Source organism: Erythrolamprus reginae, chromosome 1 (genome assembly GCF_031021105.1).
Source record: "Erythrolamprus reginae isolate rEryReg1 chromosome 1, rEryReg1.hap1, whole genome shotgun sequence".
NCBI lineage: Eukaryota > Metazoa > Chordata > Lepidosauria > Squamata > Dipsadidae > Erythrolamprus > Erythrolamprus reginae.
The window spans coordinates 119,639,463-119,649,048 of NC_091950.1; the positions used below are offsets into that span (position 1 = coordinate 119,639,463).

The 9,586-nt window shown below is 36.8% G+C and overlaps 1 protein-coding gene across 9 annotated transcripts in view; it reads right to left on the reverse strand.

Moving 5' to 3' along the window:
* TEAD1 (TEA domain transcription factor 1) overlaps positions 1-9,097 on the reverse strand; it is a 281,398-nt gene extending 272,301 nt beyond the window's left edge. For 2 of the 9 annotated variants that reach the window (XM_070762862.1, XM_070762830.1), the window contains exons 1-2: positions 8,752-9,091; positions 7,762-7,902 (exon numbers count right to left, since the gene is read on the reverse strand). The gene's annotated coding sequence lies outside the window, so the exon portion shown is untranslated. The other 7 variants (XM_070762853.1, XM_070762870.1, XM_070762844.1 and 4 more) reach the window with 6 other exon arrangements.
* Between the last annotated feature and the right edge of the window lie 489 nt (positions 9,098-9,586).

Here is a 9,586-nt window from a genome sequence, read left to right on the forward strand (position 1 = left end):
ATAAAAAGTATTATTCTGATGATTTTCAAGGGAAAATAACGGTGTTTCTAAAAAGTCAATGCATCCAATAGATTTATATTTATTGTATTGAATTTTCAAGCATGTTGTCTCTCTAAAAATTTCTTTCTCAGATTAATAATCTAAAAAATTTGAACCACCTGAAGTGGTTCAAAAGTTCTATATCTTTTTCTTAGACACAAAGATACTAAGATATTAAGATCTTAGGAAAGAAAGAGACATTAAGGTAACTGACTTAATGGCTATTTGGATAAAACTAAGTATTTGGAAAATGTTGCCAAGCAACTCATAAAATGAGAAAGCTCATACCAATCTAATTTGCATAAAGAACTAATGTTTGGATTAGAAATCAGCAACCACTGCTGAAAACAAGAATGGTAGCAGCAGGTGACATATTTAAAAAAACAACGCTTAGAAAAGAAAGTTGGAAAGGGCACATTCACAACTATGGAAAATTGAAATATCAAAACAATAGTGATCCCTAAAAAACAAGGAAACCAAAATAGGAAAAAAAAACCTTGAGAAAGTAAGGCAAGTTGGATGAAAAAGAGACAAGACAGTACAGTGTCTAATGATAAACAAAACAAAAAGACAGATGTGTCAAGTAAGAAAATCCCAGGAACAATGAATGTTTTGAAGGGTCAGAGGGCAACAAGAGGGCAAATCTTATTCAAAAACCATTCAATTAAAAAAATGGAAGGTTGTTGGAACCAATATTTTCTGCAACAAAAACACAGAATAGGCAAAGAAAAAAAAATCCTATTGTATTCTGTGCAAATTCTAAAATCCCCCAATTCTTCAAAAGGCTAAAAACAAATTGAATTAATGACATAATTAATTCAATGTTACCAAGTTAGTACTGTATTAGTCATATCACTGCACTGTTTTCAATTATTGCAGTTATATTTTAACATTGAATCCTTAAAGGTTTTCTAATGTCATAAGAATTCTCAGAATGTGTTATAAATTTTATTTATTGTTTTGTTCTATTAAAGAGAAACATTTAGACACCGTATATTTAGGTTGCTTGCATGCAGGTGGGTCCTGGGCCAGTTTAAAATATTATTTTAGTACTTTACCAATAACTCACAGATGACAACATTTTTTAAATTGATTTGCAAGACTGAAAAAGAAGCATATTGATTTTATAATGAACTCAATCTGTATAGTCTGGAGGACAGAAGGAAAAGGGGGGACATGATCGAAACATTTAAATATGTTAAAGGGTTAAATAAGGTCCAGGAGGGAAGTTTTTTTAATAGGAAAGTGAACACAAGAACAAGGGGACACAAATTGAAGTTAGTTGGGGGAAAGATCAAAAGCAACATGAGAAAATATTATTTTACTTAAAGAGTAGTAGATCCTTGGAACAAACTTCCAGCAGACGTGGTAGATAAATCCACAGTAACTGAATTTAAACATACCTGGGATAAACATATATCCATCCTAAGATAAAATACAGAAAATAGTATAAGGGCAGACTAGATGGACCATGAGGTCTTTTTCTGCCGTAAGACTTCTATGTTTCTATATCCAATTGGGATATATTAATCAGTAATGAATTTAGAATCAAGAATCTAAAGTACTTCATTTCTAAGTAACCCATGCAAACAGTTCCTTTGGGATAATCTTTGAAAATGATCAAATCAGGTCCAAAACCTAAGAAGAAACGAAAGAGAGCCAAAAGAATTCGAGGTCATTCCACAAGGCCCAAATTTATCCAAACACTGAATTAATTAATAGTTACCAGATAAGCCATAGGCAGAATTTGCTATAAGAAAAAGCAATGCCAAGGGTTCCAATAACTCTGCAAACATACTTCAACAATTTAAAAATATGATGTAAAGTAATATGTCTGTAACAACTACATATTTCAGCAAATAAATATTCCAATAAAGGGATAACCCTAGTTTCATCCTGCAGCATTCAAGGAATATTTTCATCTGGAATAGCCAAACTCTTTGGAAGTCCAAACATGAAAGGCATAAAACTACCACTGATCAGCTAAGTTCACTGATAACTTATCTAAAATATAAAGTAGCCATCTGGTGCTAAAACTTTTTCCCCCCTTTTTGGTCTGTTGCTAATGTAACCACAGGGTTTAAAGTATTCTACTGGAAGCATTATTTGACTCTCTGTGGCATTTTCCCTCACCCCACACCAGACACATAGAAAAGAAACAAAAAAAAACGCCTCTAAGGCAATTGCATGCGCATCTATTTGCATTAAAAAAAAACAGGTGAACAAAGAGTAAACCAGATGTCAACTTTCAAAAGGGAGCTGTCTGGTTTGGGAGAGTTAACAGAGGCAGACAAACTGCTAGAGCTCAGAGGGAGACAATGAGCTTCTCTCAAAACATTCTGGCCAAGGGGAGTGGTTATTTAAAACACTTGGCTTCCTTTATTTCAGCATGGCCGAAGTGGATTCTGCCTGCTCTTACGTGCCAACTCCAATGAAGTCATTTTGTTTCAATGGGGTTTTCTATGCATTTCAGCAACACCGTGTGCAGCACTGTAGCAAACAACAAAGCACTTTGGGGGGGGGGGGGTGTTGAAGCTTTCATTTGCAACTGCAAAATAAATTAATGCTCTGATCCTATATAATGCTGACAAACCCTGTGAACAAATTATATCACTTTAGCAAATCGGAAATCATTATTGTGTTCTGTAAGAACTTTGAGAACATTAAGAGCAAATAGAAATTATTGCCTTAACCAGTGTCATAAAGGTAAGGTGGCAAGAAGTAACAGAGAAAAGTGACTTTGAACTCGTCTTTGGTAGAAGTCAGATTCACATTTGATTTATAATGAAGGATTATAAGATTCATAAACACACACACGTGCGCACAGATCATATATATATATATATATATATACCTGTATATATGCACATACACACACATACGTTTTCATGTTTCTTTTAAAAGCATCCTTTAAAGGACAGTAGATCAACTGCTCAGCTGCTTTTGTACCTTCACCACAAAAAAAGTGTATTAATATACATAACAGACCTTTATAGTATTTAATTTGACATTATGAGCTGGATTTCATATATTTTCAAATAAATTCAATGCAGCTATGTTTGGGTGGTGAGGGAGAGAACATACAGCAAACAAACATGAATTAAAAGAATTAAAGGGTTTCTGTTAGCATCTGATCTGCCAAATAAGATAATTTTCAACATGAATTCCTTATTGAACTGAATATAATATTAATATAACTTTGGGTTTTCCTTAGGGTGCCTTTTTATATTAACTTAAAATACCATCTTGAACTACTTCCAAAAGCTAGTACCACATCGAATTAAGATCATTCAGAAATTCTGTGGATAAAGCAATGCAACAGATGCACTAAAGAGTTAGCTGCAGAGAATGTAAGTTCAATATGTTCTCACATAATTAACATTTCCTATTGAGTTGCTTTCAGTTTATGTATTGTTAAAATAATAAAATACACTGATATTAGAGATCAATGGGAATGAAATTATAATCATTTGACTAATGGTTTTTAAAAGTTTTGGTCTTAATAAAAGAAATAGTCAAATTGCCAAAACATTAGGCTGCTTTGTATCTTTTGCTGAAACAAAAGAAAAGCAAAAACTATTAGCATACTTAGATTTTATTTGGATAATATAATAAAGAATTAAGCCTTTTTAAAACAATCCTATTGTAATGTATATTATTTGAAAGTAAAGGGAAGTCAGTGATTTTCACAATACTCTTTTCTCTCTTTTTTCAAATTCTTCTCCCTACCTTTCCTGTGAAACCTGCTCTTTACATTAAAGCTAGGAAGCCTTACTGATATTATAGCAGGTAGGTATTAGTAGGTATTATAGGGTTCCATTCTTACCTTAATACCTTCCTTCAAATAATACGAAACTGAGGTACAAACTTTTGCTTCCAAGTATTCTGGTTATCCAAGGGCTGTTGGAATTTGTTAGAATTGCTTAGAAGCAAAGGTTACAAAATAACATACCTTGTACAGGACATAACCACATAATTTCATTCAATTATTTTAAGCTTCAAATTGCTTAAAATAATTTGCCCTCAATACAATACTTGCTTTCAATAAAATTCCACTTGAGGTTTTATAACATAACAAGTTTCCTTGGAGTATGGAACTGCTTCTTATGAAAAAGGACTCCAATGTAGTCTGTCCAGAGACAGTTATTTGTGAGTAAGCATTCCCAGGAAAGCGTCTGTTGCACGCTGAAGATTATTTTCCAGCATAGACTCATCATCTAAAAATCTTCCTATAACAACTAATCAGGATTTTGTAATACTTTACAACAATATGATCTACTTTAGAAATCCCCAATTAAGTCTTTCCACTCCAAGCAGCATTTTGAGATAGGATCCTGGAAGCCCAATCATAAACCCAGGGTGTCAAGCCAATCATGATGATACATGCCAACACTACAAGTTGTTGTGATGTAAGAATGTTAGTCTACCAAATTGGCATGCAAGGCTTACCCAAAGTGACTTCGGAGCTTCAAAATAAAAAAGTACATTTGTTTCTGATTCCAATTCACATCATCATAAAACACCACATTGAGATTAATTTGCTCTTGTTGAGGTATATTTTAAAAAGTGTGTGCATGTATTGTATTAAAATCTCATCTTCAAGCAAGATGGAGCAACCAAGGAGAAATGCACAGCAAATGTACTAGATTCGCTTCTGAACATGCATATTTCCATCTCCCCTCCCCACATATATCCTCTAGTCAAGAAGATTCCAGTGATCAGTTAACATGATGTGTCTTTGATATCTGAAAGGACTTGGGGATCAACTGGTTATTATATAGAACTAGAGTTACAATGGGATACTTATCAACACCATAATACTTCTGTAGAAAATGTTTAACTGTTGCATTTCTAAGTACAGTATATGATTTGTACATGATTCTATAGAAATGTAGTGAAGGTCATGTGCTAAAGTGTTATAATTTTCATAGCACAAACGTATTTCCAATTGAAATACACCCATACTGGAGTTCTTCACTGTGGGTAACTTTAAAAAAAAAAAAAGTCCACTACAGTAAACCACGGAGGCATAAATGAATTTCTGTTTAAATATATCTCAATCTCTATGCAGAACCATAATGAGAAAAAATATAGTATAAACCTTGCTTACAATTCCTACCCACACTGCCTGTTTAGCTATATTCTTATTTTTAAATTGCTGTCTACATTACAATTCTCAAAATATAAAAATCTTAAAGATGAAATCAGCAAAAAATTAATTGCATAATAGCATAAACACACAACCCATGTTAATATGAGGGCTTTTATGCAACAAATATTTAAATCCTAAACTAATGAAGCAGTTTTAGGAAACAAGACATTAAGCCATTTCAGATAAAGTGTGAAAATCATAACTCTGCCAGAAAACCTGCTAGGTTAAAAACTTAAAAATATCCTTTTAAGATATCCATTCCTTACTTAAATGCACATGCTGCATATCAAGTTTCACGATAAGACCAAATATTTTAAATTAAAATATGTTATTTCATGGAAAGCACAGTTCACATAGAATTATAGTAGGGTAATGGCTATACAATGACCACTTTTTATTATACATATACACAAAAACATTTATATTTATTTTTCCTTCAACTTTCCATTTCTTAGAAGTTTTTGCAATTTAGTTCTAGTACACCTTTGGGCAATTTTACATAACACTTTCATGTTAACAACTGGAATACTAATTCTACCCCTTGTTTTAATGCCTCTAGATATATCCATTTTTTAAAAGTTTTTTTTTAATATAAGTTAATTGCTGAATTTTAGCAATGTTTTTTTTTTTTTACTTTTTACAAACATGTTAGGGCTGTGTTCATGTTTCTAATCTTAACTTTCATTAGCAATGGAGAACTACCATAAAAGGCTACCTCTTTTAAAAATGTATTCACCATCTAAGCAAAAGGGGGGGAAAGTGTTACTTTCAAATTATTAAAGTGGCTTTTCAACCAACTCACATAAAGAGCTACATTCTTCCAACACTAAAAATCTTCCAGCTAGAATTCACTAAGGGCCAAGTTCTTAGTTGTGCTAAAACTGTTCTTTTCCACTGTTTACTAAACTTTCTTTCAAAACCAACACTTCACTCTAGTCTCTTCCTTGTGATAACTTTAATGAACATAGTTTGGATCTAAATACAATATTAATCATATATCTAACAGACTGTGCAGTTGCTTTTGATAACTTTAAATGTTTTCAGCAGAACTGAACATCAATAATTATTAACAGCAGTCACATATATTCAAATATTATATCATGCCATTACTTTCATTTAACAAAAGGGGAAAATATGTACTCAAAGGCTCAAACTAAACACTGCATCTATAAATGTTGAAATATTTAATGCAATTAGAATTCCAAAGTTATGCCTTACTTTATTAACAAATCATCACATGGATTAAAATAAAATATGAAGAAATCTAAAATGGATTGTGGGGAGCTGTGAAAATACTAAAAAAAGTACCCCTCCAAACACAGGAATCATTTCTAAAACTCAGCTAGGCCTTAAGTTTGTACTCCTGACCTTTTGAAGAGAAATATGAATTCTCAGCATTCCATTTGAAAAATAGGCAGGAGCTGCTGTCTGTACAGAGATACAGAAGTAAAGCAGTGTAAAACAGCCTCTGAATTATCAGGAATCTTTTTTAACACTGTCAGTACAGTCTAATGTCCTTGCAGTGGTATTCCCCAACTATTTATAGAGATTGCAATGCACTATGTACCCCAGGACAACCATTCCAAATTTAGGAGCACATTTCTTTAAATTCTTGTATGGAATAAGACCAGATTTCTATTTACAAATTGTGTTCCCGGTGCAGTGCACACAGTGCTCTTTCCTTTTTGTGATCTCCTGTCCTTGAATACAATTGCTACTTTCTACATGCATTGTAAGTTTAGCTAAAGGTGATCTTTTAACTTAACAGCTTTCAATACTGATACTTATCTAGATTACTCTTGCAAAACTACAACTAAGGATGTTTCTTTAACTGGATTAATTTATAGATTAGAATGTTTAGTGTTCCTGAGCTGAGCTACTTTTATTCATTGGTTATTTTAAATCAGAATAGAGATATATCATGCCAGAAGACACATAAATCAGTTAAAAGCACCATGCTTTTTTAAAAAAAACCAAACAGAAAATATATAGCAAGAGAGATTTTCACACCTGAAATGAAAACATAAAGACACTTACATTTAGAAATAAAGGAAGGTAGGTGCCCATCAACTTTGGAGGCACTTATTGAAGGCCATTTGATATGGAGACATAGCCCCATATCCAGAGTAGGTAGTCACTTCTAATCACTTAACTATTCTCCTGAGAAACACAGGTGGCACTGATTTTTCATGGTTTCGAAAATATTTTAATACAGTGTTATTGTAAAAAAAAAAAAAAAAAAGGAAACCAATCCAGATGGTATAAATTTCTTGCCTGTCCATCTTTATCAATCAATCAGAATAGACTGGAATTAAAAAAATAACCAAGTTTGGCTAGTGACCTATCCCTCACTTTCTATTTTTTTGTTTGTTCTGGATTTAGATAAACTTAATTTTCTCCCCCCCCCCCCCTCCACCTCCCAATGTAAGTGGACTTCCTTTCTCTGACAGTGTGATCTGTGGAACAAAAGAGTCTCTTTTGGCCAGCAAGCACTATTAAGGTGGAGGGAGGGGATGCACAAGGTTCCTGTAAAAAGGTTAGAGGAAAATAAATAAACATTGGGCTCCTACCGACGGAAGTTTTCCAGGGACAATCTCCTCGTTTTTTGTTGGAACTGTGACTTTGTTGTCTTTTTTGGGATACAATGTTTTCTGCTGACTCCGGGAAAATTTTCCACTTGAATGTGCAATTAAGCAGCAGCAGCAGCAGTTCTGGAGAAAGCAAAGAAGCAACGAGAGAGAGAACATTCCTTCTTTCATCTTTAAAAAGAGGGATTTTTTAAAAACGGTCCGGGGGGGGGAAGGGGGGAGAGAAACGAAATAAGAAACAAAACAAAACACCTCAAAGCTCTAAACCAGGCGGCTAAAATTATCCGACCCGGCCACTTTTTTTAAAAAAATTATTTTAGCAAAAACTCAGGACGAGCGACTCTAGGGATCGGTTCATTTGACTATGCAAGGCCTGATCCGCTCCCAAGTTATTTGTTCGCGGCGAAAAATGTGAAAAATGCCAAAGATTTGTGTGTGTGCACGAGCGCGCGCGCGATTGTATGTGTGTATGAGGGAGAGGGAGGGAGGGAGTGCGCGCGCGCACGCCAGGCTGCAAAGCAGTGACTCAGGCAACTAAATTAAAGCAGCAAACTGCAATAAGGCGCAGAGGGCGAGAGAGGAACGGCGCGGCCGCCTGTTGCAGCTCTGGCTAAATACCCAAATCAGGCTAAACTCCGCTGGAAACAGCTCTGCCTCTCTCCCCCCCCCCCCCCCCCCCCCGTTCCCCCGTCTCCCAAGACTACTTTGCCTGGATTTTTTTCCCCCTGCTTCCCTTCCCCTCACAACTCCTCACCACCCGTTCACCTGCGGAGACTGAGACAAGGGAGGGGGGAGCGTGAAGAGAGGGGGGGGGTCAACCGACACGATTCTCCCAAGTAAATAACAGAGGACCTACCTCCCCCCTCCCGCCATTCCCTGCCACACAAAGCAAAGCGAACCGTAAAAGAAGAGAAAGCTGCTCCCTCCAAGCCTCCACTCGCCCCCCTTCCACGCACACGCACAAAAACTTACCTCCACTCCACTCCCCACCTTTGCAAACACCACCAGCCTTTCTCTCTCTTTTTTGTTTTTTTGTTTTTTGTGCAAAATCAATTTCAAAAAGTTCTTCCAGCTTTCCCCTGGGAAAGGGGGGGGACTTTTGGCTTGCTTTAAAAAAAAAGTGGGGTTTTTTGATTAATTTTTTTTGGCTTGGTTGGGTTTTTTTGGACGTTAATTCTTATTATTATTAAATTTTTTGCCCCTTCAAAAAAATAATCACGGTGTGTGTGCGTCTCGGGCTCTACAAGCTTGTTGGCTCGCGGGATTATTGAAGCCCTTCAAGTGATTAGTTACTGCCCCCGAAAAAAAAAAACAACCGGTGGTGGCAGGGCGGGCTGGGCTTTCGAACGGGGCTTGTTGCAGCGCGAGCGATGCTAAGAATGTTCGGAATGAGAAGAGGAATGAAATGAACGCGAGGAGCGGACTTCTCTACAGGGGAGGCGGAGCCACGGCCCGCCACAGCCAGGGGATGCAGAGGGGAGGAGCCAGGAAGCAGCTGGTGACCTCATAGGAAAGTCCAGGGGAGGAGGGAGGGAGAGAGCGCGGGAGGGAGGGCAAGGGGGCGGGGGGGAAGGAGGAATCAAATCGCACGGGGAGGGGGGAAAGTTGGAGGTGGAAGCAGGAGGAGGGGGGCGGGCGAGAGAGAGAGCGAGCGCGAGGTGTCCTCGCGAGCCACCTCAGTCGCAAGGCGGAGGAGCCTCATGAAATGGGATCTCGCTCACATGCCGAGGCACAATCGCGAGGGCGGAGCCGAGGGCGCTCGGCGGAGGCAGGGGCGCTCCAGCTGCGGCTCCTGTCGGGGGGGGGG